General features: G+C 47.6%; 1 long non-coding RNA gene across 1 annotated transcript; it reads left to right on the top strand.

The window, feature by feature from the left end:
• Nucleotides 1–1,270: 1,270 nt before the first annotated feature.
• On the top strand, nucleotides 1,271–21,544 carry LOC144817740 (uncharacterized). The gene is made up of 5 exons (XR_013606969.1): nucleotides 1,271–1,490; nucleotides 1,854–1,942; nucleotides 2,678–2,857; nucleotides 12,464–12,594; nucleotides 21,331–21,544. It is a non-coding gene; the product is annotated as an uncharacterized LOC144817740 (long non-coding RNA).
• The last annotated feature ends 1,165 nt before the right edge of the window (nucleotides 21,545–22,709 follow it).

The raw sequence follows: 22,709 nt of genomic DNA, 5'->3' as shown, positions 1-22,709 counted from the left end.
GTGGGGGGGGGGGGGGAGGGGGTCCACCAGGGGGCGTTTCGCCTTGTCGCCCCACCACACCGGCCCAAATGCTGCAATGGCCGAGGGGGCGTATGCGACACGCGCGCCCGTATGAGCTGGGCAGGTTGGTCTGGGCCCTGGCCTCATTTCACTCATGCCCCACTGTCACTCCGGCAGCCTTCGCCTCCATGGGGGGGGGGTCCGCAGGTGCACCCCTCCGTGTGTCCACAGTGTGAGGGGGTGGAGGGATGGTCGCTCTGCTCTCTGTGGTTACGCAGCCCCCCGGACAGGGTTCCAGGCCCTCAGCGTCTAGTGCGGGGGCTGCCGCCTCTTGCCGGCCCCTCGGTATCCGCTTCAGCGTGGTGGGCTCCCCGGGTGGCGCCGGTTGCTGTGAGGTCCCTCCGGGGGGGGGGCCGTCCTCTGTTTGGGGCAACCGCCCTCCCCTGCGTCCCCCCCGGGTCGACCACTGCCCCGCTATGCCTCACCTCGGTCCAGGGCAGGTCGCGCTTGGGGTCCTCGGCGCGAACGGGGGACGCCTGTTCTCCCCGATGTCTGGGCCCGTCCCTGGCGGGCCGCAGCAGTTCAGGGTGTCTTCCGGACCACCGGCGGGTCCACCCGGTAAGGCAGTGGGCAGCTCGTGAGGTCCGGGCAGCTCGGAGAGGGTGGGCTGACGGGCCTGTTCTCTGGGCCCAAGCCTCGGTCTCCCTTGGCTGTGTCGCCGGCCCGGGAGCGCCTCGCCCCGCAAGAGGGCTGTGGGAGAGGTCGGGGTCGGGCCCGTCGGAGCTCGGATACAAAAATTCGCCAGATGCGCCGTGGCGGGTTCCGGGGGGGTCCGCTCAAGGTTTCGGGCGGCCTCGTTCAGTATTGCCGGATAATTGGCTCAGGGAAGGGGAGCCGGTAGCGGAGCTCTACCCAAGAGCGTCCGTCGCCATTGCGTGCTTAGCCGCGCCCCCCCTGTTTCACTTATTATGTTTATATATAATTCTTCCAAACTGTATCGTTTTTGGCCTTATTATTAGGCACACGTTTTTGTGCAATAATTTGGTTTACTTCTTTTTTGAATAAGGAATTCTGATGTATGCTCTTATTAATCTCACTGATTAATAACGTGCCAAACTTATATTTCTACAACAGGTGGTCCATCCTTATTGGTGGTAACTGTACCCATCCTCCCATATAATTTATGGAATCTATTGGAATTCCCTTGTGCCTCGAGGTGGCATTGATCCGTACCAATACATACTTTGGAGCGGTTATTAAATGAGGATATGTCACCACACATGTGTACTTTTTCTAAGACTGGACTCTCATTATTCATGGGACGTAATTTTCTTTCTTATTTTTTTCGTAGATGATATTGACTCAATTCCTTTTTCTGATTTAACTGATCGGATCCATTGACGACTAATGTTTTGGAAACTTGCACTTACCGCATGAAACAGAGCCATTTGAACCGACAACCAGCGGAGACGTGATAGTCACTTTTCAAGGTACATCAACCCCGGGGTTGGACAATTAGGATCACAGGGTCTTAATTTATTTTGTTTTCGTCCCTGTGCTTATCCCTACTCCCAGTATCATATAACAATGATTCTGCAGACATTATTTGCCTCAGCGGACGGATATATATATAGAAATGTTTCCTCGTTTATTTCTTGATGGTGGGACTCTCATTATTAGCCGTGACGAGTGCTTGATCAACATGTCTGCTCAAAGGACGGTTACTAGTTATGCCACCGCACTGACCATATGATTCTCCCCCATATAGTTTATTAACATGTCCTTTCTTATTTACTCACATTCCATTTTTAAGCATACTGATAAATACTTATGTTCCCCTTGTCTTACTCCAGGAGATCACTATATGCTGGTACAGCTTATCACGCTGAGCCGCGGTCTAAACTGAGTTCGTACTTCAGCTCTTGAACTTTATAATAAATTGGTAAGCACCTTTCCCCCTTTCTTTCAGCAACTGCGCTCTATTACTAACATTTGACAACCTTGTGTAGAGGTTCTTTCTATTGAAAATAGGGAAATAGGATGTCTCCTTAATAAATGTAACTTCCAGTGCATGGTTCTCTTACTAATATTGTTTTTTGGTTATTGGTCTCTATTCTTCTTGATATATGCCCTCTTTTATTGGACTTAATATTTGGATTTAGGATGGTTAGGAGGTTAGTACATTGTTCTCTAACCAAAATTATTGTATATATTTTATCGGTTCCTATGTTTTGTGTTTGTTTATGTAGGCCCTTTTCATCAGACATAAAACCAGAGTTGGATTGTTTTATCAAATATTTGGTTAACATATTTCCTCCTATCAAACCTATCAATCTCATGGTCTACAGGGTACTATTTTGTACTGTCCTCCCTGACATAATAACGATGTAAATAATATTGAAATTGATATGTGTTTTATAAATAAGCAGTTTATTTGCTTTTTTAACAAAAATGTGTGTACATGGGTCACGTACTTCAGTCACTGTTGTACTATAGTGTAAACCAGTCCAGTCCTTGGTAGACCGTATTTTTAATCACTTGGTGCGACGTCAGTCATTAATTTCTGGAGCATCTAAGCTCAGTCTTTTTTTCTTTGGGTTTTGTTCTTAATATTAATGTTTCAATTTGTTCATTTTGAGTAAATATTTATGTATATATATGTTTGTAATCTTTACAGCCCTGACGAAGTTCCCAAGGCTAAAAGAGGAACGAAACGCGTTGGCTGTGCCTATGCTGCGTGACGAAACTTTTCTGAATAAAGAAGAATTAATACAAAAAACAATATTGAAATTGACTCTGTTTGCGTGCACCTTCTACTTTGTTTTGATACTCTATAGTTATACCCTGGTGTTCATGGGTAAGTAGTTACTATAATTGGCTGCTGAGCATTTCCTTATAAAGAAATGACAAAAGCATAATCGGAGCCTCCTGTCCTGACATAGAATTAACCCTAACCCCAGAGGTACCCTAGGGTAATAACAATAAACTAAAACAAATTCAAGTGGTGAACGAGTACTCGTGCATAGTGCACACTGCGAGCTGAACCACGTTGGTAATTCTTTGTAGCCGCCATGCGCGATGGCTGAGCATTAAAGAAGAGACTCTCCCCGATTGGCTGCAAGTCACATGGCACCAAGCTACGTTGCTCCTTTATGCTGGACATACTGAGAGGAGGCACCCAAGGGGGACGAGCGAGCCGCAGCTGTGTGCAAGTCCTTCTCGAAGTTGTTAAAAAGAACATTCACCAGAATAATAAGCAAGGTGAAGGAGCAGGCGCTGAAGAAGACGAGCTAGCTTAGAGTTAAAAGGCACGATCCGTATGGATGTGTGGTGCACATTTGAGGCAGGTTTTTGTATGTAAGAGATATGCATGCACTCTAAGAATGTCAGATGTGTCTGTCTGGATGAGAAATTAGACAATCATTGATTTAAAAATCCACTTAAGTATTTTTTTATGTAATTATTTTATAGCGCTACTTAGATCAGTGAAGGGAATCAGGGTGCTTTAAATCACTTTAAATCTCACACACACCATACAGAGACAATAAATTATATAAGCGTGCAAATCATTGTACAACAAGTGTTGCACAACGCAATTATAGTAAAAAGGTGTTGGAATAACATTTTGTCTGCACTGGTAACCATGATATGTTGAGGGTACATTGTGGGGAGAAACATAAAGGCAGGCTTTAAAATGTAACACAATTATAACAACAATTTAAAAAATAAAAAATAAAAAATATCACCATCTAACTGAACACACGAATTCCAGGCAAAATAAATAGCTGGTATTTAAAGTTAAAATAAAATATAAAAGCACACTTTGAACCGCCTATGCCACTGGAAAAAAATTGTTTTAGGCAGATGTGAACAATGTGCACTGGCTTTGTGCAGTCACTTTTACTGAATAGGGGTCAAATGTACCTTATTTCCCCCTCAGCCCTTGAGTCTTGCCATTGCATACCGGCAGAAAGCGTACAATGGCAGGCAATAAGAAACAGTTTAGAGCTCAGGAAAGCCACTATGCTTTCCCGAGCAATAACAAATCTGGTAAGTAAATATTGCGGGCAGACAGTGGCCCAGCGAAAGTGCATAGAAGGGGCGTAACACGGGCAGGGCACAGGGGACCCTCCAACCCTTTAGAGGGGACCTTACTACCTCGGAGGGGGAGGAGGTATTGAGCCCAAGACAAATGAATATCTGTTCAGTTTGAAAGACTCTGGGGCCCACATTACATTCTGCACGGGGGAACCGTCATCTTGCGTTACGCCATTGCGACAGCCTCGCGGAATGGGCCCCCTCCACAGCTCGCTGCCTACTGTAAGGGGACGCGCCCTGAGGTACAGAGGCTGAGGCGCAGGCCTCGCGGGCAGGCGGTGTTTACATTACATCTTTTCCTCCACTAACCCCAACCACTCGCTGGCGTGGGCCCTGCGTCTCGAAGGCTCCAAGAGAGGTGTGGTTTGTCTCCTTACAGCTCCTTCCGGAACGGTGCCCTTCCCCACAAAATATGTTTTTTTTTTGTTGTTTTTTTTTTTGCCTGTGCCGTGACTTCCCGTTCCGGAGTATACACTTCCTGAAAATGCCCCGCCAAGGTGTGCACTATATCCTCCGGGTGTGTCTGTAGCTGCCTCTCTCGGGTGTGTAGGTGTTGTATGCCTCTGTTACCCCCTCCTCTCTTATCCAGCCAAGCCAGCATTTTCCCCGCCTTGTCCCCGACGTCATAGACCCTATGCGCTGTGTTAGATATGCTATCCACTACTTGTGACTTGAGGTGGTCCTGGTATTGCTGCTGGCGCAAATTCAGCGTGTGTGCAGTTTCCGTCATGGGATCAGCCATGTGTGCCGTGTTGGCCTCTTGGAGCTCCAGCTCTGATAGTTCTTGCCGATATGTGTGCTTGTGTCCCGATATTGAAGCGATTGCTCGCCCCTGCAGGACCGTCTTATATGCCTCCCACAAGACCGAGGGGGAGGATACCGATGTAGTGTTTTCTGCAAAATAATACTTTTTTGATATTGGGGATCAAGAGATAATTGGGATATGTTGGACCTGGCCTCGTGGCGTGGTTCCCCCCCCGTTCCTCAGCACCCCATTAGCGTAGCCCTGCACCCGGAGTCCCCTGGTCGTCCTGCTCCCTGTACGCCCAAACCACGTAATCAACAACCAGCCTCGCATGTCCCGTCCCGCTCCTGGCTCCGAGCGCCCAGAACCTGCATGCCCCACAAGGCCCGGCAGCCATTTTCCTTCACCGAGACCCCTGACTCCCTAGGCCTAGCATGACCCCGGCCCCAGCGAAACTTAGACTCCAAGGCACGCCAATCCCGGCTGGGAGGTAAAGGGATCCCCGAGTGAGATAAGCCAGGGAGTTTCGATGGCACCTCCGGTCTCCCCCGAGAGACTGGGGGTTGTCACACCTTTTGCCCTCCCCTGTGGGCCAGTTTCGATTGCACCTCTGGCCTCCCCGAGTGCTGGCTCCAGACCTGCTGGGCGTCTGGGAATTCCCGGACGCATCTTCAAAGGATCAAAGAGCCAACCGCCGGACCTCTCCAGCGGCCAGCCCCCAAGGCCTGAGACCTCCGCCTGCGAGGGTCTGGACATCAAAGGGCCACTGGACTATATCAAGGCCCGCACCACAACTAGTGGGCAGTTGTATCCTGGACAAGAAAGCCCTGCAGATCTGATCGCGGCTGACCCTTGGGAGAACTGAACCTGTGACTCCTTGAGCCCTGCTGACGCTGTCGCTGCTCCTACTCGTAACACGGAACTTGACCATCGGAGCCCAGCTGACGCTGTCGCGGCTCATCCTTGCAAAGACCAGACTAAGACCTCGGAGCCCTGCTGTCGCGGCTCATTCGTGCAACGACCTACCTAAGACCTCCGAGCCTTGCTGACGCTGTCGCGGCTCCTCAAGAACATCTCCGGATCGAGCCCTGCTGACGCTGTCACGGCTCAACCTCGCAAGGACCGAACTAAGACCTCCGAGCCCTGCTGACGCTGTCGCGGCTCCTCAAGAACATCTCTGGATCAAGCCCTGCTGACTTCATTGCGGCTCGAGGAGTACTCTGGTCCGGCTGGACCATCGACGCTACCACCCCGACCTGAGTCGACTCGAAGTGAGTGAAGCAGCCAGTACGACCATCATCTTCCGTATCCCCCGGCTCGAGGATTGAGAGCTGTGCGCAGGGTACGCTTCGTATTGGCCTAAAGACTGAGACTGTCCCGCTTCCCCCTTCCCGAATCCCCAAAGACTTTACGATCCCTCGATCGCTTGTAAATAAGAGTGCTAATTTCTTCTTACTGTTTGATAAAGGACTTGTTACTGAAAACCTACGGTGTGGTGTCTGTTCGTAAGTGTGGTGTGAGTTCAGTGTGTACGATCCTAGACTCGAAGTTCCCCCCCCCGGTGGAGACCTCACGATAAGACTCGGCAATATCTGTGGGAGAGGTGGGTCCCGGGGTGGTCGGGTGAGCATAACCTGGCCCTCTGAGATCTCCCCTTCTAACAGGATATATGGGATAAACTCTCGCGCATTTCTTCTCCTTAATGGAGAGGGATAGCAACACAGGAGAGTGGTCGGAAATTCCTCTTGGCAGTATGTCTATGGTGTCCACGTCCCTCATCCCATCACCCAGGAGCAGAAAGTAGTCTATGCGGGACAGACTATTATGCACCGGAGAGAGATACGTGTATTGCTTCGCTGTGGGGTGGATTTGGCGCCAGGCATCTGTCAGTCCCAATGCCTCCATGAAACCCAGGAAGGTAGAGGAGCCCAACGTGCGCATCCTAACGGTAAACGAGTCCAGCGCTGGGTCTGCAATGGCATTGAAGTCCCTTCCTATGATCGTGTCCCCCTTCGGGAGACTCAGAAGAAACTCTCCGAACGCAGGCAAGGCTATGGAGTGTAGTGCTGAAGGAATATACACGGACACCACATTTAGAAGTTTACTCTCCCATTGCCCATGCACAGCCGCGAAGCGGCCTTGATCGTCCACCTTGTGTTGCAGAACAATAAAGGGGGAGGTTTTCTTCACCAGGATACCCGTCCCCCGCGGTAATCTCCGCATGCGCTGCCATTTTATAGCCTCGCCTATCAAGTGCACGACATGCTGTCCCCGTGAGGTGTGTCTCCTGTAATAACACTAGCGCGGGCCCTGGTGTTTGATTGCTTGCAGGACCAATCCTCTCTTTATTTTGTCCCCCAGCCCTCTAACATTCCACGTGAGTAGTCGAAGGGGGGGCACCGCCATAGTGCGCGTCATGTCCTCAGTGGCTTCTATGTGGGACTGGTGAGCCATCATGTGGTCTTAGGAGCGTGTCCAGGTGACGTATTAAGTGCGGTGACATGTGCTTGCCGCCGCCCGTGGATCCGCATATGCAGGACGTGACATGGTGTGCCATAGCGTGTGATGCTTGAGCCAGAACTAACAAAACTCCCCCCCCCCTCCCTGCTTCCCTAACATCGCCCGCTTCCCCAACTTCGCAGAGTGCTTAACCCAAACCCCAACCACCTTACTTGCTCGTGGGGGTAAAGAGTCCCGGAGCGCCAACGGCTCAGTCCACCTTACTCGGCTTCACCCAACCGTGAGTCCAGGGGGGCATAACACCAGGCTCCCAAAATGAGCCGCATCTATGCTGAGGCGTCGCGGATAGTTAGGAGTCGGGCGGTTGCCCGCCATCTTCGGATCCTGCCTCTGATGTCCTCTCTTGAAGTGCCGGTCCCTCTGATCGCGGCTCCACTCGTGTCCCGGCTTGTTGGTTCCGATGTCCTCTGTTGGATCGGCGAGGCCCCTTCACTGGTCTCCAGCCATTGATCCAGTCCTGAGCAACCTCAGGTGTGTCGAAGAACCACGTCTTTCCGTATGCAACGACTCGCAACCTCGCTGGAAACAGCATGGAGTATGGCAGTTCCTTCGCCCGCAGTGCTTTTTTTACCTCAAAGAAGGTCTTCCGGCGCCGGGCCACCTCCGCCGTGTAGTCTGGAAAGAAGGCCAGCGTGGAGTTTTGAAGTTTGATGGGCGGCGAGACTCTTGCAGCCTGTAGTATTGCATCCCTGTCCCTAAAATTGAACAAGCGGGTCAGGACTGGTCGTGGTGCGGCGCCCGGCTTCGGTGCTCCGCCGGGCACCCTGTGTGCTCGTTCTATCGAGAAGAATTGGGAAAGGCCCTTGGGCTGCAGTTTGTTCTGTATGAGTTCTTCAACGTACAGATCCATTGCTCTTTTACCTTCTGTTTCCGGAATACCTAGGATTCGAACATTGTTCCGTCGGGAGCACCCTTCTTGTTCATCCAGCTTTGCTTGTAGTTGTTTGGTGACCGTCTCCATGCGTTCCCTTGCATTCTGTAGTTCTGAAGTGTCCTCTACCAGCGACTTAGCCACCACCTCCACTTGCGCCACCCGTTCCGATATTTTATGGAAATCAGCACGTAGCAAATTGACATCAGTGGAGATAGTCCCCACCGTCGTCTGGACACTGGAGAGAGTTTTCATGATGTCTTCCAGTGTCACCTTTTTGCTTCCTTGTGTGTCTTGACCCTTGCCTGTGGATGTGCGGCCTTCATTTGACTGTTGGTTGTGTTTCTCATAAGCATATTTATCGAGTTTTGCCTGCGTTGACATGTTTTTCGGCCCTCTGCCTGCCATGGCGTCCGATTGCACCTGGCTGTGGCTATGAACGTGGGGCACTGCAGCAGAAGCGGCCGCGGGAGTGCGTTGTACTTTGAACCTTAGCGTGCAGTGTCTCTGGTAGTAGTTCAACACGGGGGAATCGGCCACGTTATTGCGCGCCCACCATGGCTGACTCTCTGTAGCTGTGGAGTGTGTCAGTCCGGTAACGACCGGACACCGCGACGTGCCCTTGCACCCCGGGTGTTATTCCCGTTTTCAAGATGGGAGCTCTCCGAGTGCCACCATGTCTTTCACATGTCTATCAGTGGCGCTGTGTCTTTTTTTTGTGTGCCCGTCACTATTGCGCCCCCGCACCCCTTCCACTGTCTCAGGGCTATCGAGCTGTCACGGTCCTCAGTTCCCTCACTCAGTGGGCTGGTACCTCAGGCTCCTTGATCACCTGTACAACATGGGGGGAGGTCTCTGGTCACGTGTTACCTGCTCCTCTGTGTTCCCAATCTTCGCGCGTTGCCCCTTGGCGGAATCGTCCTGCAGGGCATGTGTACCTCTGGTAGTTGGGCACGTGGGGCTACAATAGCATTCCGATTATTACCTCAGGTCTTCCGATTAGTGCTCGGCTTATCACTGCCAGCCTCCTTATCGGTCTAAAGGTCTTGAAATCCAGCAAAGTCAGCGCGGGGTGTGCGAGGCGAAAAGTTAGCCCCGTCGCATCGCGTCAGCTGCGACTTATGTCCTGGTTGCGGTACGGACCACTTGTTTTCCGGCACCGCAGGGCCCCGCTCACCCAGAGATCTTGTTGGAGGGCAGGCGCTTCCTATTCCCAGCCTCTAGTGTCCCCGACCCACTGCCAATGCCGCCTTCTGTGCCCCTCCGCCTCCGTTCCGATGTCTAGCCTTGTACAGTTCACGGCTCAGGCCCGGCAGGCTGCCGGATCATGGTGCGTGTGGGCGTTGCTATTTTTCCCGTGAAGGCCCCTCAAGGCCACTGTCCTCGCCTCACCGTCGGCGGAGGATTTCAGCCGGCGTTCATCCCCCCATGCTGCGCCGGCCGTATCTATTCTCCAGGAGAGTTCCGCACTCTGGAGGACGCACCCCTTCGCCGTCTACGGGGTTATTTGCACCTTCGTTATCACCCTTGCCGGTCAGGATGGGTGTTGCGGGGTCTTCACTGCAATGCCCGCTCTCGCTGCCCTTCAAAGTATGCGGCGCGCCTTCTATTCACCGGTGGACCGGCCAGCTGCAGACTCACTTCGCCACCTAGCCCTCACTTCCGCCCGGGCTCTCAGTCAGTCCAGGCTGGCGCTGCATCAACGGTAGTAGGCCCCACTTCGCCTCTTTGCTTCCGGACCAGTTCCCGACGTCGGATTTTCACCGGGATCGGATCCGCTGATGCCGGCTGTTCTCCGGTCGTGGGGTCTGCCTCTTCAGGTGGTAATGTGCCGGATTAATTGGTCGGATTTATAAAATGAGCCTCCGTGCCCCGGGAGCTCTTCTGCTACGCAGCCACGCCCCCCCACAAAATACGTTTAACTCGAAACTTGGACTAAGAACTGGGAAAGGACGAAGGAGATAAAGGAGAGACGAAGAAAGAATGGGCGAAGAAGAAGAAAGAATTAAAGGGAGAAGGGAAAGGGAAGAGGGGGAGAGTGAGTGACAGAGAAAGGGGGAGCTAAAGGGAAAGGGCAAGATGGAAGGGAAAGAGAGAAAGCCAAGTGATGATTCAGAGAGAGAGAATAAAGAGAAAACCGAAGAAAGGAAGGGGACTGGCGAGTGATACTAAACGAAGAGTGGAGCTAGAGAAGGAGAGGGTTTAAGAGAAAGACTGGAATGGGCACAGAGTTTATACAGAAGAGATATAGAAAGTAAAAGAGAGCGAAATGAGAAAGCTAGAAAGGCAGAGACAGGGGCGAATGAGGGAAGAAGAGTGTAGCAGAGGGGTGCCAGCGAGTGAAAGGGATAAATAAACAATGAGAAAGAGGGTCTGACCGAGACAGACAGAAGAGGGAACACGTTAGAGAGAGGGGGGAATAAAAGCAGTGCAGGTGGGAAAGGGATATGAGGTGCGAGATAGAAGGGAAGGAACAGGGAATAAAGGTGGAGGCGGAGAGGGGGGATAATTAGCGAGGGAAGGAACGATGAACCTGAAGAAGAGAAAGAGAGGATACCTTTGGGGGAAAGTATTGTTAAAGCGCCCAGTGAGGCGCCTGTTCCGCTCAGGAGAGAGACACGTGAGAGGTGGCCACTGTGGGGGCTTCGCTGCCTTTCGTGAGAAGGAGGCAGAGAAAAGGTGGAGTGATGGAATGAGGCATGGGCAGCCATTAGCAACAGATTAATAACTACATTTAATTTCACATAACGTTAAATGGCACACGGGTGGCCTCAGAGCGCCTAAAAAGAAACAACGAGTCCAAAAAGCAAGAAGAGTCGTAAAAACGGAGGACGTCAGTGGGGAGCTCAGGTTCCCTTCTGAGCCCCCCATAACCCTGGCGCAGATGCCTCTGCCCTCTCCGCGGAGACCCACCTTCTGGAAAGGGTGACAGCAGCACTACCACGCAAAGACATAAGGTCACGAAGCATCTGGCCCTACCAGAGCACCAGTGCATCCCGGGTGTGGGCCAGTGCCAGGGCCCAGCGGATGCCAAGCCCACCGAGGAGGACGTGCAAAAGTGCCCACCAGCTCTGTGGCTGGAACAAGCCTGCGACCACAGTCTTCGGGAACTAGGAGCCTGGGGGGCAGGGTCAGCACGGCAGCCCAGGTGCCAGCTCCCTGAAGGGCGGGGTACAGATTGGATTCACACAGCATGGCTCATATGAAAGAAATGTTGCACTTTTGCAATGAAAGAGCGACTCTATTTCCAACACTGTTGATGCTTAAGTAATGAGAAATACACCAGGGTGAGACACAGAACAAACACTTTTTCACAGTTTTTTTAGCATTTGTATAACCAGACACGAGGAAGGAGAAGGGGCCATCACACGGTTTGTTATGTGTCTTGAGGGGAGGGAGGGAATCCCCTGTCCTCTCCGTGAACCCCTGTGCCTGTGAGGTCCGCGCCTGGCCAGAGGAGTAAACAGAGTCATAAAACACACGCCTCCACTGATAAGAAAGTTCTTTACCACTGCCGTAAAACTGGCCACGGTGTCCGCAGGGGATATCTGAAAAGCGGACAGGGTGGCACCTGAAAACACTCCTTTCCATTGGGAAGCCAATGTTTACAATAAACGCTGACGCTAACCAATGGAAAGGAGGGGCGGGGCTTAGAGTCCCTTTTACAAATCTTGTATTTACAAGATCTCTCGGAGAGGCGGTGCAGGGCTCTGCCCTGCCACGCCCAGCCGAGACCTAAAATCTCAAGAAGAGTCTCCTTCACCATAGCAACAAGTGAGCCCAGGCCGGCTGCTGGACTGTGGTCGCTAAGCAGCATATAACAATTGCATGAGGGAGGCAGAGCGGCACTGCACAGCAAGCGTCAAAGCGCACGCGGCTTCTTTTATTAATGATCTCATGATCCCCACAGTGCAGAAGAGCTCTGTAAATGTGTGCTTATATATTGTAGTGCGGTGATGCAGACACCAGCTGCTCGTACTCTGTCATTGTAGAGAAAGGACATGTAGTGGATAGAATGCATTAAGTTAAAATGATTCTAATATTCTTTGTTGGCATGGTGTGGGTCATGGGTGTGGTTCAATATTGAAGGTAAAAATGTTGTTACACATTCCCAGTAGTGAAATGCGCTTCTCGTAACATGCACAAGATGTTAGAAAAAAGACTTGCTTACTCTAAAATGATGTATTACAGTACAAAAGAATCATAATTTTTTTCTTCATTAATCCTAGGCTTTAGTGGAATTGGAATCAGTAGATGCTGCCCTTACTGTTGTGCATAGGAGCAAAAGTCATCCTGCACAAGTAAGGAAAAAGATGGTAATGCTACAGGCTGCAGAAGATATATACAAGTCTGTTTCAGGGTGAGTGGACATGCAAATGAACTGTATATTACAATTCTAGTCTTTTTAGAGAATGATAACAATGATATGAACGGGAAAATAATACTAAAGCTGGCAAATCTTCCCGTATCACAAGCAATATTGTTTTTGTAAATGTGCAACATTCCGAAGTCATATAAGTAGTGCTGACTTTTTCCACATCATTGCATCAGAGACAACCCAACAAACCTCACCATTGCATGACCTTGGAAGACAACATTCCCTTATGAACACAACCGCATAAACAACCCAACTTCCAGCATAACACCACACCCAGTGTATTTATTGGTACTTGTCTGCCCATGGACAGCCTCATGCACTACCCCTCAGTGGGCAGACTCGCATCCACAGACATTCAGGCTGTAATAAACAAGCACTGGCAAAGCCTTTGGTATCTGTTGGCTTTACCGGTACCTTTTGACGATGCTGTAAAGTATTAGCAGAGTGCTTTACAACTTGTCCATTGCCCAACGCAGTGATGCAAAGTGGTATCAATCACTTTAATGACGTCCGCAGTAGCCTGCCCAGAAACAGAGAAGGGAGGGGCGAAGGACAAAGTGGAGTTTTTTGGACGGAGAGATTACATCTGAAATTACAGGCATCTAGTTGTGGAGAGCCCATCTCCCCCGTTAGTGGACAGCCTGGTCTCTATGGTGGTTACTTTCATATCTGTGCTGAGTAAATACAATGTTTACATCTGCTTAATTGTTACAGTCCTATGGTACACAGTCGCAGTAATATTTTTTCTTTTGAAACCAGATGATATTTAGCATTATTTGATATATTAATTTGATTTGAAGTTTGAAATCAACAATTTATGAACCAGAACATTAAAAAAATGTGGGACCCATAATTGCATTGTTTTTTTTCTTCAAAAATCACTTCAGAATCTAACTACTAAGTGTTTCACTCAACTTCTTTGGTCTTTCTCTACTTTTTTCTGTCTTTTCCTGATAGAAATATACACAGTTTTCATTCAAAAATGTCATCTATTTTTGATAAGTGTCCAGACTGTGGAAAGAAGAAGGCCAAAACTGATTCTCATAGAGTGTGCATTATTTGCCTGCCTGCTACTCACGTCCCTGATTCGTGTGCCATCTGTAAAACCATTTCCAGGAGCACCGTGCGTGACAGTAAGAAAATGCAGCTTCAAGGAACAGAAGAACAAAGAAAACTGCAGGCCAACGCATCAGGTGGTACTTCAGGGCAAGGAGAGAGTCAGTCCTCTACCAGGGCTCTGTCTTCAGCCTCTGGGGGGGCTCCCCAGCAAAAGAATCGCTGAAAAACTACGTCGGTCCCGGTCGATGTCGAAGACTATGACGTTGAGAGGAGATGCAGCGCCGACCTGTTCGCCGTCGACTCAGGGCTCTGGGTCAAAACAACGTTGACATTCCACGTCGAGAAAAAGAAAGCCTTGTTCGGCTCCTAGAAGGCCACCGCGGAGGTCGCTGTTGAGAACATCGCATCACTCGACCTCGACACATCACAGTCGAGCGACGTCGAGGAAACACCGTCGATCGACGTCGAGAAAATACCGACAACTGCGGACTGTGTCGAATTCGAGTAGTCTGCAGTCATCGTTGAGGGGAAGCTCTCTTTCGAGGATCGCCGTCGACAAGTAGATCGACGTCGAGGGGGAAAGATAGGTCTCATGCAGAATCTGTGGCTCACTCTTCATCTCAGAAGGCCCTTAAAAAGAGGAGAATAATCTACTCTTTGGATTTAGAGTATTGCCTTACATACTCTCCATCTAGGACCATATCACTGTCTCAGTCTCCTCCTTTTCGACCAGATGATCAATCTAGACCAACTACACCGTCACCACCTCCTCTGCCTACTACTCCGCCGCCTCCTCCTCTGCCTCTTACACCACGAAGGCCAAAGTCTCGCACAAGGGATCGCTCTCGCAGCCAAAGACGTTCCTTTACTCGTTCCCACCGCCGACATCATGGTGGAAGATCTCGCTCCAGACATACAAGGGACACTTACTCTACAAGTACAGGAAGATATTCCCCAACATTATCTGACTCTCCTTCTCAGAGGATTTCACCAATTGATGGTATTTCTACCTTTCACAAAGTCTTGGTGCAGGGTGCTTCCAAATTGAACATTCCGATGTCCACTCCGAAGCCATCAACTTCTGTGATATTCGAGACTCTTCAACAGAGACAAGCATCTCGTCCCTTGCTTCCTTTGGTGCTGGGCCTCTTAGAACCGGCAATGGAACTTTTTCAGACACCTGCTTCCATTAAACCAGCTCCATCCAGGCTGCAAAAGAAGTATCGTCCTCCAGAACAGGATACCACATTCCTACGGATGGATCCAGCTCCAAATTCTGTCATTGTGGTGGCAGCGGAAAGCAACCTACTGCAGCTCCAACATCTACAGTTCCACCATGAAAGCTGCTAGTGCCACAGCTCCGCTAGGCAGGTACGATCGAGCACTATGGTAGTCTCTCCAACAATTTGCGGATCACCTACCTAGGGACAAAAGCGAGGACTTTAACGAGGTCATAATGGAAGGCTTTGTGTAATCTATCCAAGTAATTAATGCAGCTGCGGACAACATCCCTTCTGCTGCACATGGATATTGCCATAGAGTGGAACTCAGAAGGTATTCATGGCTTCGCTTGACTTCACTGAAACCCAATGCGCTACAGCGCATCCTGAATCTCATGTTCTCAGGTACTACCCTGTTTGGTTCTCATTGAGATGAGGAAATGTCCCATATGAAAGCAGAGATGGAAACTTTAAAAGCTGTAGGTCTCAAAAGAACCAAAGTCCAGCGAAAATCTTTCCGCCCATTCTCACGCCGATATTCCACACAGAGGGTTCAAACCCCTCGGTGGTATCGGGACCGACAGTCCGGTACGCAGCAATCGTATCAAAGATCCTTCCAGCCTTATCAAAAGCGGCAAGCAAGAGGAAGGTCAGGACAGCAACCTTCGCAAGGAGGAAAGATGCCTACAGGTTCCAAACCCTGAATCCTGTTTTCCCCCTCTTCCGTTACCCTCTACGGTAGGGGGAAGCATTCAACATTTCTTGGCAGAGTGGCAAAACATCAGTTGGGTTCTGAATATTGTGAGCAATGGATATTCTCTACGATTCATCAGCCCTCCACCATCAATACCTCCGGCACAGTCAAGATTCCAACTGTTACAATTATAAACAGAGGCAAACATTCTCTTACGAAAATAGGCGGTAGAACATGTTCCTCCTTTACAACGAGGCAAAGGGCTGTATTCAGATTCTTTCTTGTCAAAAAGAAGGACAACAACGAGTTCAGACCCATTCTCGATCTAAGGAAGGCCAACAAGTGGATTCGGAGAGAGAGATTCCGGATGTTAGCATTGCACCAGACCTATCCTCAACTACATCGAGGGGATTGGTTATGCGCAATAGACCTGCAAGACGCATACTTCCACATCCCTATCTTAAAGAAACATCGCAAATTCTTGAGATTTGCAGTGGGGAACAATTACTACCATTCGGTCTGAATTCAGCACCCAGAACCTACTCCAAGTGCATAGTGGTGGTAGCTGCCCATCTGAAGAAACACAAAGTGTTTGTCTAACCTCATTTAGACGATTGGCTGATCAGGCATCCATGTGTCAGGAGGTTCAACTACACTTCAAATGGACCTCCGACCTTCTCCGTCTATTTGGTCTTCATGTGAATCAAACAAAGTCTACCTAGACAGTATAGTGCCTACAATATCTGGGAGCATCCATCGATACTCGCATGACAAACGTGTATGCTTCAGAAGGGAGACGCTTAACAATCCTTCAGAAGGCTCAGGCTCTCATGACAATGTCTCACCCGACTGTGAGGAAGGGCTCCTCTCTTCTCAGCTCCATGGCGTCTTGCATACTCCTTACAGCGAATGCACATCTTCACACAGGGCTGGACTGGGAACTGAAAGCAGCCCTGGCAAATTTTGGCAGACCAGCCCCTGTCCGGCGCGTAGCGAGCGCAGAGAGCGAGCCCAACTGCTACTAGGGGGGTTTGGAAAACGACAGAACAAAATTGTGAATTTTACAGCACATTTTTCATTACATATTCAATTGTATCAACTTTCAAAGCACAGTAAATAGTAGATGAGGACCTTAAAGAGCACAAGGTTATCCACCCAGTCATATGTACCCATAGACGTTCTTTTAGAGGGTCCTAAATAGTGGGGTGGTACACAAACAGTCAATATGGCACCCTAGACTAAAATCAGAGGGCTGCCTATGAAGATCGACGAGGAGCTAAGGATTTACACACTTGAAGAAAACATTGTTCAGTTGGAAGGCTATGAGATACAGATTGTGTGAAAAAGAATCCCAAGTAGTGGCATCCGGTTCAACAAAATACATTTGCCAATGTTGGAATCTTACCTATAGGTGTAAAAAGGACCCTACAGGCTTCTGTAGAGGAACAGACAGGTAGAACGTTACACAACGGTGCTAAATGGCTGCTGTAATGATTTAGCAGTTGAAGTCAAGCATCTGGCGTCCCTTGTTAATTGCTGGTACCACAGGCTCTGGAGCACATGTGAGGCACTGGGAGGATTAAGTCATACCGTGCAATAAGCAGAGTAAATCTGCTTGTGTGCAGGGCCTTGCAGTAGGCTCTGGTAAGGTCTCAAGTTACTTGTAGCGTGTACAGATGTGGAGGGTGCCAGGATTTTGAAGGCAATTGTTGGTGCCAGAATGGGCCGCCGGGGCTAGACGAGGCCTAAGATTTGCTGCAGAGGCACGAGACAGGGGCACAAGGGTCAGTTCGGGCCCAGGCTCATACAAAGTAGTGCGTGTGAGGTGCAGGGATATCCACACGTCTGTGCTCCGAGTCTGAACAGGGGGCAGTTGTGGTATTCGGGGCAATGCTCCAACAGGCATGAAAGACTAGAGGGCAGCCCAGAGCAGCTTGACCACCTGACATGCGCCTGCACGCAGCAGCACATCCAATAATGGTGCATAGAGGCCCAACGAGATTGTGAGAGATCCGGGGGCCAGCTCGGTCCTAGGTCTCTCAACTAGTGAAACGACCAGAGACGCCAAACACATCTGGAGCACCACTCTGCTCCACTCACCCAACTCCTGTACCCAGCATTGAGAGTCCCACAAGCACAGGTGGACATGCACGCATTATGGAAACAGGTACATGGGGCAAACGGCGAACCTTCGACTTCGAGCGAATAAACTTCCTGTGTGACAATTATGAAAAGAAAAGAGCAAATGTAAACGCGGTCACTTATTGTTTTTGTGAAGGAAGGAAGCTCTAAACATCCTTTGAAAGCATATGACGTAGATAATGCTTGATGCTGAATGTATAATCTTGCCTTGTAAAGCTTAAGGGGGATGTTAACACACATGTCACTAATCCGGTCTTTTGTTACAGTAAAGTGAATCCTTCATTGTTCCCAGCCCACGCCCACCTAAGTGTTTAGGCAAAAAAGTCTGCTAAAAATAGAATGTCCGAGTCCTTGATATACCACAAGCAGCGGCGTAGCAATGGCCTCAGTCTCCCGGGCCCGAAAGCAAGGAATGGCCCCAGCTGCCACCAAGTGGTTAGAAAAAAACACAATATAAAAGAGATATTCCCTTGAACAAGGTCATTCACATTAACACCATAAATATGGAACAAACAGTGACTATAACTACTGAATAAAGGTTAAAAAACTCTCAAATTTTATTGTATACAATAGAGTTAAAAACTGCAAAAATCAAGGTTAACTGTTAAGCACAAGATAAAAGAAAATTAAAAATAACAATCCATATACAATATTGACCAGCAATATTGCTGAAAAAAGACAGAAAAAAACCACAGTGTGACATACAAATGATGCAATACACGGTGTGTGTTCTAATGTTCTTTTTTGGAACAGCGGTGTTATGCAGATAAAATATTGTTCTGTCAACGGCGATGTCTGAACCATAAATCACACTGTACTAGGGCGTCGACGCGTTTCGGTGGTTTGTTGAAATTCTATCCACCTTTATCAAGACAAAGATTCTATTTCTGTCGTACTTTACAAATGTTCCTAAAGGATAGATATACAGTGAAATTAATAACATGGCAATAAACTCGTTTACATTCTTATATAAACTGTGTTGTTCACATTAGCTGTCTAATCTTTACATTGAGTCTCTAAGTGCAGATTTCTTAACATCATGAGAGAGCTACAAGGTCATAGCACATTCTGTCCTTCAAATAGAAGACTAGAATACATTTTTAGCAAGGGGGAACCATCTTTTATATTGGTTCTAAGGACAGCCTACAAGGATAGTCAGGGCCCAAAGATCTATAAATTGATGGTATGAGGGGACCTGGTTGTTTCCTATTGTCTGTTCCCCAAACATTTATTACACCCTCTAATTATAGGTGCGGGACTTGCTCCATTTGTCCACATTGTATTTCAGAAACCCCCTTCACCTACAATGGAAAGTCTCTTACCTCAAACACATTCAACAACTGTAGAATTCAGAATGTTGTCTACCTGTTAATTTGCCCATGTAACCTAGGATACGTGGGTGAGACTAGCAGAGAACTCAGAGTTAGAGTTCTTGAGCACAAATCAGCCATCCGCACTAATAAATGCAATGCCTCCCTCACGGAACATTTCAGACAGCACAATCACTCCTGTGAGGACGTGCGTTGGTTCATTCTGGAGAAAATCAGAACCACCAGGCGTGGTGGGGATATCGATAAACTCAGGAAAACGAGAGAACAATGGTATTTTTGCCATCTGAATACCATAGACAAAGGACTCAACACCAGGGAGGACTGGACTAAATGCATTTAAAACATCTTTCCAAAGCACCAACCATCCTTTTAATTTGTCACGTCATGTGCCTTTTTCCCCCAAACAGTCCCGTTATTAGACTCAGTCCATATTTTTTAGCCAAAAAATCTTTATATAAAATAAGAATATGAAATACATACTACCTTTTCTGCCCCCCTTCCTGTATAGATAGCCCCCTTTATCATATACAAACATGCTTTAAAAACATTCCTCCCCATAAAAGTAATCTTTGATGAGTCCCTTAGTAGGTTCGATATTTTATCCAACTTGTGCAAGTTGAGTCTATCAACTGCCTTGTTGCAATTATGGAGCAGACATAGACCCACATCACGTTGAATCCGCTGGGTCCTTCCAAGATGGTGTCACTACGACAAGGAATAATGCAACTCCACATTACTGTACAAATGTAGGAAAAATAAAACTTGTTTATAATAATGTTCCCTGTAGAATACTCCCACGAGAGAAGCATCAACAAGGAAACAATAAAAGGCGCATTCACGTTGCGCAACGCCCTATACGTCTTAGCTTTCACTTAGAATCACTATCGCTCTTACCCAATGAGAACAGAGGAATTCCTAGCCGCGGTATGCTAATTTCAGGGCTCACCCTTTCAAGCACCCATTGGCTGATAATAGAACCAATGGATAGCGAGCTTCTATGTTATAACTACAGCAAACCGCTATCCGGTTTACATCGGAAAAAAACGACCAGAGAAGCGTGCAGCCGATAGCAGACGTAGAGATAAGCTCTGTAGCTAGACGCCATCACGGCACTTTGCCCTTTATATTTCATGACCCTTCAGGAGATTCATTGAATGCCTACATTTTTTAACGGATATTTTTTTGTACCGTCCCTGACAGGGAACTTTTACTCACGTCTCTGGGGCAAGACTTAGGCGCCTCTGGTCAGGCACAACGCGTTTGAATTCAAAGCGCTGCACATCCAGAAAGTCGGGCATTATATTGCCACTTTACCCAACAGGTATGGAAATATAGCTTACACTCCATTCAAGACAGGCCAAATATAATGCACCGTAGAGAACAATAAACGTATTCTATGGTATCGAATTGCAGGTATACTCCACAGGAACACTAGAATAGAAGTTACTTCAACAAAGGCAGGAGGATCGCTACCAAACTCGACCCATCTTGCCACAAATACGTAACAAACTTAAGATAAGGTAAAAATTTACTATTAAATAGGTACAATCCAATGAAGAGGGTAAAATATCCCAGTCACTATATACAAAGAGGGTAACCTATTATTTATCTTTTTCCTCCCAGTACATTGCTATATGTACTTTTTCCACCAGAGATTTTAACAATAGTGAAAACTAGAAAAACTTCCATGAAATACCTCGGTCTGAGAAATACGTCTTCATAGAGGACGACCACACTAATTCTCTATACCGGTCCTCAAATCATAGAGGTAAATTTATAGTCTCATTCATCTCTGTGGATATGAAAATTACCCCTTTGCACCAATGTAATCAATGTATGTGTTCCCTTCTTTCAACAAAAAGTTTTATAAGGAATACCCATTGTTAACGAGGCGGGTAGAACCACGATTTTTAACTATTACACGATCCTGCCGAATTTTAGAGGGTGTAATAAATGTTTGGGGAACAGACAGTAGGAAACAACCAGGTCCCCTCATACCATCAATTTATAGATCTTTGGGCCCTGACTATCCTTGTAGGCTGTCCTTAGAACCAATATAAAAGATGGTTCCCCCTTGCTAAAAATGTATTCTAGTCTTCGATTTGAAGGACAGAATGTGCTATGACCTTGTAGCTCTCTCATGATGTTAAGAAATCTGCACTTAGAGACTCAATGTAAAGATTAGACAACTAATGTGAACAACACAGTTTATATAATAATGTAAACGAGTTTATTGCCATGTTATTAATTTCACTGTGTATCTATCCTTTAGGAACATTTGTAAAGTACGACAGAAATAGAATCTTTGTCTTGATAAAGGTGGATAGAATTTCAACAAACCACCGAAACGCGTCGACGCCCTAGTACAGTGTGATTTATGGTTCAGACATCGCCGTTGACAGAACAATATTTTATCTGCATAACACCGCTGTTCCAAAAAAGAACATTAGAACACACACCGTGTATTGCATCATTTGTATGTCTCACTGTGGTTTTTTTCTGTCTTTTTTCAGCAATATTGCTGGTCAATCTCTGCGCCGGGACGCTCCTTGGCTGGAGTATCTGCGCGCATAATAAATTAATATAACATAACATAACATATTGTATATGGATTGTTATTTTTAATTTTCTTTTATCTTGTGCTTAACAGTTAACCTTGCTTTTTGCCGTTTTTAACTCTATTGTATACAATAAAATTTGAGAGTTTTTTAACCTTTATTCAGTAGTTATAGTCACTGTTTGTTCCATATTTATGGTGTTAATGTGAATGACCTTGTTCAAGGGAATCTCTCTTTTATATTGGTTGGTGAACCCCATTTCCCTTGACTTTTGTTAAGGGGTACCTCTCTTATCTTTACTCATCATTGCACAACCTGTTGGTTGGAGAAGAGTTCTTTCTCTCTCGTGATCCTCCTTTGAGGACACCCTTAAAACAACTTTTAAACAAAAAATCCTTGGGTCTACCATGGAGAAACTGAAAACTTTTGGTTTCTCTGATGATAAATACACCAGACTTATGAACTTAGACCCCAAAATTGGGAGCTCCAAAGGGCTACACAACTCAAGTCACGAGCAATTGATCAAAATACTTAATTCAAAAAAGAAGCTTATCAGAACTGAGCTCCACGCAGAGTTCTTGATCAATTACCTTAAAGAGGGAGTCATACCGATAGGTTTACAAGTTCGCAATGAACCTGGGCTATTTACAGAATGTCCAAAGTTTATAGAAACCTGGACTCTGATAGCCAACCGATGTAGCCGCGATTGGCTCATTTTAATTATAGAAACTGCTCAGGAACTAATTGAGCTAGAGAAAGAGGAGATAGAAAAGTTGGAGGCGACACTCAAACAATCCCCCGCCCTGGAAGACGCTACAAAGAAACTTGAGGAGATCGACCTAGATGCTGAGGGATATAGAGATTATCTCTTCAATAAAAAACTAAAAAAATTCAGAAAAGACGTAGATAAATACACTATAGAGGGGGTATATCCATATACCCAGAAGGATTACTTCACAAACAAAAATGAAACTAGATGGGAATGACCATACCAACAGAAACCTGCCTATTCTAGAAACAATAACAAAAGAATTACATTCTCAGAATCCTCAGGATCAAGTGGGGATGATGAACTTGAAAGACCACAAGACGA

Source organism: Lissotriton helveticus, chromosome 2_1, assembly GCF_964261635.1.
Source record: "Lissotriton helveticus chromosome 2_1, aLisHel1.1, whole genome shotgun sequence".
Classification (NCBI taxonomy): domain Eukaryota; kingdom Metazoa; phylum Chordata; class Amphibia; order Caudata; family Salamandridae; genus Lissotriton; species Lissotriton helveticus.
Note: the sequence above shows the minus strand (reverse complement) of the source record. Positions and strands in the feature narration are given on the sequence as shown.